The sequence below is a fragment of the Nylanderia fulva genome, unplaced genomic scaffold (genome assembly GCF_048542155.1).
Source record: "Nylanderia fulva isolate GAGA-0341 unplaced genomic scaffold, ASM4854215v1 Scaffold974, whole genome shotgun sequence".
Taxonomy (NCBI): Eukaryota; Metazoa; Arthropoda; class Insecta; order Hymenoptera; family Formicidae; genus Nylanderia; species Nylanderia fulva.
This window is the reverse complement of record NW_028191106.1, coordinates 10,001-20,000: the sequence shown is the minus strand read 5'-3', so window position 1 is coordinate 20,000 and position 10,000 is coordinate 10,001. Positions and strand designations below refer to the sequence as shown.

Below are 10,000 nucleotides of genomic sequence, written 5' to 3'. Positions count from 1 at the left end.
GACCAAGCCCGACACGCCCCGCTCCTCAGAGCCAATCCTTATTCCGAAGTTACGGATCCAATTTGCCGACTTCCCTTACCTACATTATTCTATCGACTAGAGGCTCTTTACCTTGGAGACCTGCTGCGGATATGGGTACGAACCGGCGCGACACCTCCACGTGGCCCTCTCCTGGATTTTCAAGGTCCGAGGGGAAGATCCGGACACCGCCGCAACTGCGGTGCTCTTCGCGTTCCAAACCCTATCTCCCTGCTAGAGGTTTCCAGGGAACTCGAACGCTTATACAGAAAAGAAAACTCTTCCCGGATCTCCCGACGGCGTCTCCAGGTCATTTTGGGTTACCCCGACGAACACTCTTACGAGGGCCCGAATTGTATGCGGTTCCGCTGCCGGGTTCCGGAATAGGAACCGGATTCCCTTTCGCCCGACGGGCGTGTGTCTTTCGTATAATATTTATTATTATTTCTCGACACTCGAGTATATTGTACGCCGTCATTGACATAGGATTTCTCCTAGGGCTTAGGATCGACTGACTCGTGTGCAACGGCTGTTCACACGAAACCCTTCTCCACGTCAGTCCTCCAGGGCCTCGCTGGAGTATTTGCTACTACCACCAAGATCTGCACCGACGGCGGCTCCAGGCAGGCTCGCGCCCAGACCCTTCTGCGCTCACCGTCGCGACCCTCCTACTCGTCAGGGCTTCGTGACGACGCGAGAGAAGACTAACGCCCGCTCCCGGTTGCCGCCCCACTTGCCGCTGACGGCAGAGTATAGGCTCGACGCTTCAGCGCCATCCATTTTCAGGGCTAGTTGCTTCGGCAGGTGAGTTGTTACACACTCCTTAGCGGATTCCGACTTCCATGGCCACCGTCCTGCTGTCTTAAGCAACCAACGCCTTGTAACGGCGTGTCCGTTACTAACGCCTCGCGGGCCGATCACCCGCCCGCCACTTGAGGCTATGGCGCCTAAGGCGCCCCTAAACACAAAAACATAACTGATACACGGGTCACCCTACCCCAGGGGCGCCCCACTACAACCCCCAGAGGCGCCCCACTACGACGCCGGCATTACCCCCACCACAGCCTCGATGTAGAGTGGGGGAACCGCCGGCAGGGTATATAAGCCGGCTCGACGGATGAGCCGGCACCAGTCCTGTTCCGGACCTCCTAGCCAGGCAACGGGCTTCTCGTTGTTACGCCGGGTTTCCCGGTTTCTGGCCTCCTACCTTTAGTATCGGGCAACGGGTTTCTCGTTGTTACGCCGGGTTTCCCGGTTTCCGGTCTCTTCCTGCTACACGCCGGGCAACGGGTTTCTCGTTGTTACGCCGGGTTTCCCGGTTTCCGGTCTCTTCCTGCTACACGCCGGGGCAACGGGTTTCTCGTTGTTACGCCGGGTTTCCCGGTTTCCGGTCTCTTCCTGCTACACGCCGGTGCAACGGGTTTCTCGTCATTACGCCGGGTTTCCCGGTTTCCGGTCTCTTCCTGCTATACACCGGGTGACGGGTTTCTCGTCATTACGCCGGGTTTCCCGGTTTCCGGTTTCTTTCTGCTATAGGCTATACGCCTCCGTACACCGTATCTCTAAGTTATACCGGGTAATTTGTAAATCTTTTCTGGACACCGCTACAGGCTATACGCCTCCTTATTTTGTTTATACCGAGTAGTCAATAAGTTTCTCTATTTAGGGCTTTATGCCAACAAACATTTCGTTTATACCGAGTAGTCAATAAGTTTCTCTATTTAGGGCTTTATGCCAACAAACATTTCGTTTATACCGAGTAGTCAATAAGTTTCTCTATTTAGGCTTTATGCCAACAATCATTTTGTTTACTTGTTTCTTTTTGAATAAACCAAAGCATTGTTAATAAGGAATAAGCGAGTCTAAATCTCCCCCTTCCTCCCGAATCCTGGAACCGGCGAGCCGATCCGCGGCGTCGGGAAAGGTGAACCGTTACATGGCGCCCGAACAGGGACCTGCCCAGTGGAGATCCCGACTCGCTTAAGCCTATCCAGATGCCCGCGTGGGTAAATCAATTATCAAAATCCGAAGCTATTGCCTTGGCCAAAAGACACGGAATCGATAGCCAAGGAACTTTAGACGAGGTCCGCCGACGCCTCCGCCGATTTGTCGGGCAAAACCCCGCGCTATTTCGAACACACCTACCTGTGCCCACTATCAACGTCAAAATGGCCACCGGAAGCCCAACCAAAAACGAAGAAGCTACCACCCCGACACCTGTTGAACCGGCCAGGATCATGGATCAGATCCGAAAATGGGGGTGCCACTTCGAGGGCAAGGACCCCCTGGCATTCCTCGAGCGTACGGAAGAGCTGTGCCTGGGCTACAGCTACACCGACGCCCAGATGCTGTTAGGGCTACCCGAACTCTTACGGGGAGACGCCCTGCTGTGGTATCGCAACATCCGCGATACCATAGCCAGCTGGGCCGACTTTCGCCAAGCTGTCCGCCAGCAATACCTGCCAAGCGGGTATGAGAGACAGATGAAAAGGACGATCCAGGGACGTCAACAACGCCCTAAAGAGTCCTTCCAAAAGTACGCCACCGAGGTTCTGACCATGATGCGGCGCGCCGGGGGATATTCACCCTTAGACCAACTGGAACAGCTCTACGAAAACATGGATCCGGAGTACCAATTGTACATCCGTCGGGCGGACGTGCTCAGCGTCGGGGATCTGAGCATCCGAGCCACCGAATACGAAGAGGCCGACCGCCGAAGACAGGAACGACGAAGGGACGTGCCGCAAAGCCACACCCCGGTCGTAGCTTCCGCGGTCTACAGTCGGGAGGAATGTTGCTGGAGGTGCAAGCAACGAGGACATACACGCCTGCACTGCCAGCGACCTCCGAAGAAATTCTGCTCGAGATGTGGCAAGGACGGGGTCCTCACCCGTGACTGCCACCCCCCGACGGGAAACGGGGTGCGGGCCGGAGACGTCGCGGCCGTCGTCCAGCCCGACTCGACCTAAAATACAACCCGAGACCGCACCTCCGGATCCAGATCGCCGGACAACATTTGTGGGGCCTCCTCGATTCCGGCTCAGAGATCTCATTTGTAAACGCTGAAACGGCCCGCCGAATCAACCGCACACCGTCTAGCCCAGATCTCAAGGCAGCCCAGATACGCCTGGCCGACGGGACGCAAGTCCCCATTGCCGAGACCATCGAAGCAACGGTCAGGTTACGCGGAAAATCGTACCGCCACCGCTTCTCCGTACTACCACAACTAGACAACGCCGTACTAATAGGCATAGACCTCTGGGCGAAATTAGGAGTCGAGCTGCGCCCGCCGCCCAGACCTGTCACCGAGACAACAACCAAAGATGGAATCGCGACAGCCAGTATCAGCCCAGGAACTACCAGCGAGGCGCTAAGGCTACAGGCCTTTCTAAATAACGAACTTCCAAAGTTCGAATCGGTCCGCGGCCCGACCGACAAAGCCACGCACCAAATTCGGCTAAAACCGGGGCCGCCCATTAAACAACGATATCGGCCCCGTAATCCGGCCATGCAAGCCGTGATCGACCAAGAGGTCCAAAAGATGGAAGCCGAAGGAGTCATCGAGCCCTCCACCAGCGCCTGGAGCTCTCCGATAGTGCTGGCAAAGAAGAAAGACGGGACCTACCGATTTTGTATAGACTTCCGCCGATTAAACGCGGCCTCCGAGAAAGATGCATACCCGCTGCCTCACATTGCCGCCACCTTGGATAAGCTACGAGGCGCACACTACTTGTCCACGTTGGACCTACGCAGCGGGTATTGGCAAGTGCCACTAACTCCGGAGAGCCGCCCCGCAACCGCCTTCACGGTGCCAGGGAGAGGGCTGATGCAGTTCCGCGTCATGCCATTCGGACTGCATTCAGCACCGGCCACCTTCCAACGGCTGCTCGACACCGTGCTAGGACCCGAATTAGAGCCACACGTCCTCGTCTACTTGGACGACATAGTTGTCGCATCCCGTACTTTCGAGGAGCACCTAGGCCACTTGGCCGAAGTCTTTCGCCGCCTCCGTGACGCCCGACTCCGTCTCAACCCAGAAAAGTGTCACTTCTGCCGGCCAAGTCTCCGGTACCTCGGACACGTTATCGATCGGCACGGAATCCGGACGGACCCAGAGAAAGTGCGAGCCATTACCGATTGGCCTGCCCCCACGACCCTCCGCAGGGTTCGGCAATTTCTGGGGGTAGCGTCATGGTACCGCCGATTCATCGCTGACTTCTCCACTATCGCCGCCCCTCTCACTCGACTCACTAAAAAGAGAGCGCGCTGGACCTGGGCAAAAGAAGAAGAAACCGCGTTCCGGAAACTAAAACAGGCCTTAACCACCGCACCTGTCCTCGCCTGTCCAGATTTTGCGCGACCATTTCTACTACAAACCGACGCCAGCGCCCACGGGTTAGGGGCCGTATTAACCCAACACCTCGGCGAAGGAGAGCGGGTTATCGCGTACGCCAGCCGGACCCTCAACGCAGCCGAGAAGAATTATAGCGCTACCGAACTAGAGTGCTTGGCTGTCGTGTGGGGTATACGCCGGATGCGGGATTACCTCGAGGGCTACCGATTCACCGTCGTGACCGACCACCAAGCTTTAAAGTGGTTACAACACATCGAGGCCCCTACCGGACGACTAGCCCGCTGGATGTTCGAATTACAACAACATGATTTTGACATCCAGTACCGGCGCGGGACACTTAACCAGGTGGCAGATGCCCTCTCCCGCCTCCCGGAAGCTTTGGCGGTGACCCGGCCGAAATGCCGGTGGTACCACCGTAAACTAGCCGAAGTACGGAGACATCCGACCGATCACCCGGACTATAAAATCCAGGATCAACGATTGTACAGGCATATACTCCACGATCTGGACTTCCGGGAAACACCAGCCGAAGAGCAATGGAAGCAGTGCGTGCCTACAGACCAACGACCCGCCCTGCTTCAGCGAATGCACGACGACCCGGCCGCTGGGCACCTGGGCATTTCCAAAACATTGGCTCGGGTGGCCCAGCTATATTACTGGCCCGGCATGTTTCGGGAGATTGCCCGGTACGTCCGAGGGTGCGCTAATTGTGCGCGGCATAAGGCCAGTCAACGACGACCGGCTGGACGGATGATGGCCACCCCCGTCCGCGCACCATGGGAACAAGCCGCCGTAGACCTGATCGGTCCCCTGCCTCGATCCACTAGCGGCCATACCTGGCTATTAACCATACAAGACCGGTTCAGTAAGTGGATCGAGATGGTCCCGCTTAGAAAAGCCACCGCCGTAGCCGTAGCCCGAGCACTCACCGACCGCCTGATATACCGGCACGGGTGTCCGGTCGCCCTGGTGTCCGATAACGGAACTCAGTTCGTCGCGCAACGCATTAAGGCCTTGCTAGCTTCCTACGGGATACAACATCGGACATCCCCCGTGTACACTCCGCAATGCAATCCGGTAGAGCGAGCGAACCGTACGGTTAAAACAATGATCAGCCAGTACGTAGGCCGGCGGCACAAAGACTGGGACGAGCGAATCCCCGCCTTACAGTTCGCCATCAACACCGCCCGACATGAGGCCACCGGATACACTCCGGCCTACATCCTGCACGGCCGAGAGCTCGCCCGCCCACATCCAGAGGATCGACCAGGAACCGCACCAGCACCAGGACCAAGCACCCGCCAGACCCAGTTGGAGGACGCCTACAAGGTGGTCCGAATCCACCTCGCCCGGGCCTTCCAGCGGCAAGAGAAGCCGTACAACCTGAGGCGACGAGACTGGCGACCGCAGCTGGGCGAACGCGTCTGGAAACGCGACCGCCCCCTGTCCAGCAAGGCCAACGCGTTCAACGCCAAGCTGGCCCCGAAGTACAGCGGACCGATGACTGTCCGGAGGATCGTATCCCCCGTAATCGTTGACCTCAAGGACGCCCGAGGACGATGGCACCGCCACATCCATGTGCAGGACCTCAAGGCGGCATCCGAGGAAGAGGACGAGGAAACCATCGGGGCGTAGGACCGGGCCAGCCGCCGTGATTCCTCCAGCGCCATACCGCCCACGCCACTCGGAAGTTCCGAGCCACCTCCCCTACTGGACGGTGGACCGATACGGTTCGACCGATTCGGCCGACCACGTGCGATCCGCCGTCTAGAGAGGGGGTAGTGTAACGGCGTGTCCGTTACTAACGCCTCGCGGGCCGATCACCCGCCCGCCACTTGAGGCTATGGCGCCTAAGGCGCCCCTAAACACAAAAACATAACTGATACACGGGTCACCCTACCCCAGGGGCGCCCCACTACAACCCCCAGAGGCGCCCCACTACGACGCCGGCATTACCCCCACCACAGCCTCGATGTAGAGTGGGGGAACCGCCGGCAGGGTATATAAGCCGGCTCGACGGATGAGCCGGCACCAGTCCTGTTCCGGACCTCCTAGCCAGGCAACGGGCTTCTCGTTGTTACGCCGGGTTTCCCGGTTTCTGGCCTCCTACCTTTAGTATCGGGCAACGGGTTTCTCGTTGTTACGCCGGGTTTCCCGGTTTCCGGTCTCTTCCTGCTACACGCCGGGCAACGGGTTTCTCGTTGTTACGCCGGGTTTCCCGGTTTCCGGTCTCTTCCTGCTACACGCCGGGCAACGGGTTTCTCGTTGTTACGCCGGGTTTCCCGGTTTCCGGTCTCTTCCTGCTACACGCCGGGTGACGGGTTTCTCGTCATTACGCCGGGTTTCCCGGTTTCCGGTCTCTTCCTGCTACACGCCGGGCAACGGGTTTCTCGTTGTTACGCCGGGTTTCCCGGTTTCCGGTCTCTTCCTGCTATACACCGGGTGACGGGTTTCTCGTCATTACGCCGGGTTTCCCGGTTTCCGGTTTCTTTCTGCTATAGGCTATACGCCTCCGTACACCGTATCTCTAAGTTATACCGGGTAATTTGTAAATCTTTTCCGGACACCGCTACAGGCTATACGCCTCCTTATTTTGTTTATACCGAGTAGTCAATAAGTTTCTCTATTTAGAGCTTTATGCCAACAAACATTTCGTTTATACCGAGTAGTCAATAAGTTTCTTTATTTAGGGCTTTATGCCAACAAACATTTCGTTTATACCGAGTAGTCAATAAGTTTCTCTATTTAGGCTTTATGCCAACAATCATTTTGTTTACTTGTTTCTTTTTGAATAAACCAAAGCATTGTTAATAAGGAATAAGCGAGTCTGAATCTCCCCCTTCCTCCCGAATCCTGGAACCGGCGAACCGATCCGCGGCGTCGGGAAAGGTGAACCGTTACAGCCTTTCATGGTGTCCCATGAGCGTCGAGTTGGGCGCCTTAACTCTGCGTTTGGTTCGTCCCACAGCGCCAGTTCTGTTTACCAAAAATGGCCCACTTGGCACTCTGATCCGAAGATGCTCGTGGCTTCATAATTCAAGAAAGCCAGAGATCTCACCCATTTAAAGTTTGAGAATAGGTTGAGGTCGTTTCGGCCCCAAGGCCTCTAATCATTCGCTTTACCAGATGAGACTCGCGCGCGTTCCGTGCGGAACGGCCGAGTGCCAGCTATCCTGAGGGAAACTTCGGAGGGAACCAGCTACTAGATGGTTCGATTAGTCTTTCGCCCCTATACCCAGTTCCGACGATCGATTTGCACGTCAGAATTGCTACGGACCTCCATCAGGGTTTCCCCTGACTTCGTCCTGACCAGGCATAGTTCACCATCTTTCGGGTCCCAACGTGTACGCTCTGGGTGCGCCTCTTCTCGCGATGAGAACGAGACGCCCCGGGAGTGCGAGGCCGCATCGCGACGCGGCCCATCCTCCCTAGGTCGACGGCCAGGGCCGAGAAGGGTTTCGTGTGAACCTTCACTTTCATTACGCTTTTAGGTCTCGCGACAAGTCCCAATGACTCGCGTACATGTTAGACTCCTTGGTCCGTGTTTCAAGACGGGTCCTAAGAGTACCCAAAGCAGTAGCGTCGCCGACCGGTATCGGTCTCCCGCGAGACCGCGGGAGACGTTCGCAGGCCTGTCGAAGGTGTACCGTACTGTAACCAACAGCGGGCCAGGACCGGGGACGGCGCGAAGTCCGTAACCTCCGAGTACCGTGGCGCGCGCTTGCGACGGTCTCGACGCACCGTGAATAGTGCGGCCTGATACCTTGCGCGTACCGCCGAGCAGCCGGCCGGGCGACCGAGGGTTTGTCGCGTGCCGTTTTACCGGCGACGCGACAGACACCGCACCCGGGCCGTAGACCGGCACCCAGCGGGTCGCGACGTTCTACTTGGGGAGAAGTGCACGACGACGAGCGCCGGACATCGGCGCACGGTAGCGTGCCCGCGCGCGAGCCGCAAGGACTCCGCGGGACATCGCCGACCGACGCGAAGCCAGCGCCGCTGACGATGAATCTCCCCGTTCGATCTTTTGGGTTTCTTAGGTTTACCCCTGAACGGTTTCACGTACTCTTGAACTCTCTCTTCAAAGTTCTTTTCAACTTTCCCTTACGGTACTTGTTCGCTATCGGTCTCGTGGTCGTATTTAGCCTTAGATGGAGTTTACCACCCACTTAGAGCTGCACTCTCAAGCAACCCGACTCTAAGGAGAGATCCTCCCGAGGCGCGCACCGGTCGCTACGGCACCCTCTACGGGTAAGTGGCCCCATTCAAGATGGACTTGGACGCGACGCGGCACCTCGGGATAAGCGGATCCTCCCAAACACCACATTTCCCTGCGGCGGAACCGCGGGATTCGGTGCTGGGCTCTTTCCTGTTCGCTCGCCGCTACTAAGGAAATCCTGGTTAGTTTCTTTTCCTCCGCTTAATAATATGCTTAAATTCAGCGGGTAATCTCGCCTGCTCTGAGGTCGTCGCATAGTGAGTTTTCGTAGCCGTTTGCCTCCTCCGCGTCGCTCATCGTCGTCTCTCCTCTATAATATATATTAATAAGAGGGAGAGAGAGAGAGCGTCGAACGAGAGAGCAGCAGCGGCAGCACACGAAATACGCGAGAAGGCAAATCGCCGGGGCGCTAACCGCACACACACTCGTTGGTGGTAATGGAGACGATATATCGCGGGGTTCGAGATTCTCGGCTCTCCCTTCTCTTTTATATACGAAATTCGGGCGGAATCGATTCGACGAGTACACGACGCGGCGCGCCGGTCCCCTTTTTTCGCTTTACGAAAATTTCGTGGACTCGGACACGCGGTCGGCTCGCGATTCAAAACCCTTCTCCGTAAAGAGGTAAAGGATTACGAATGCTCTCTCCGCCGGACGACGACGCGCCGTATATTTCTCCGTAATACCGTTATGTGTGCGGGCAAGGGCGCCTCGGCATAAGACGCGCGAGCGCTATCGCACCGAGAGACGCGGCACAGAGTGCGAGAGCAGTCCGGTCAGTCTGTGTGATGTACGGAGAGGAGAGACGGTGAGACAAGCGCTACCTACTTTCGGGAGACAACGACGCACGCGCCGCTCTAGGGAAAGCGGTGCCATTCACCGTCCTGACCCTTTTTTTGGCCGTTTGTTGCTCCCTTCGCGCGCGCTCTTACTCTCATCCCATTTCTCCTCGGCTCTCGCGTACACACACGACTTGGATACACAAACACGCTCCCCCTTTTAATTCGCGCAGCATTCTCTGGGCGCGCGTTCGCCAACGTTTTACACGCTTGTGCGCTTCTCCTCCTCATTATTATTATTATTATTTCGGTGTGTCATTTCAGACGACGCCAGGATTTGCACCGCGGCCGGTCGGCGCGGCACAGACACCTCGGGCGAACGTCCAACGATCGCTCGTACGCCCATTGTAAGCGTTGCACAGGGCACAGGCGACGCGCGCGCCATTCTCTGGTCGCCCGCGTCGTGGCCGTGCGCGCTTTTCGGGCGCAAGCAGTTTAGGGGTACTAAAACGACCCTCAGCCAGGCGTGGTCCGGGAATTGTATCCGTGGACCGCAATGTGCGTTCGAAATGTCGATGTTCATGTGTCCTGCAGTTCACAAGTTGACGCGCAATTAGCTGCGTTCTTCAT

At 57.1% G+C, this 10,000-nt stretch overlaps 1 non-coding gene and 1 pseudogene across 1 annotated transcript in view; both read right to left on the bottom strand.

Annotated features, from left to right (window-relative positions):
- Positions 1-94, bottom strand: part of LOC146719476 (large subunit ribosomal RNA) — a 2,255-nt pseudogene extending 2,161 nt beyond the window's left edge.
- Positions 95-9,880: 9,786 nt separating this feature from the next.
- LOC146719475 (5.8S ribosomal RNA) overlaps positions 9,881-10,000 on the bottom strand; it is a 155-nt gene continuing 35 nt past the window's right edge. The window contains exon 1 of the ribosomal RNA XR_014926512.1: positions 9,881-10,000. This exon is cut by the window's right edge and continues 35 nt beyond it. This is a non-coding gene — a ribosomal RNA (5.8S ribosomal RNA).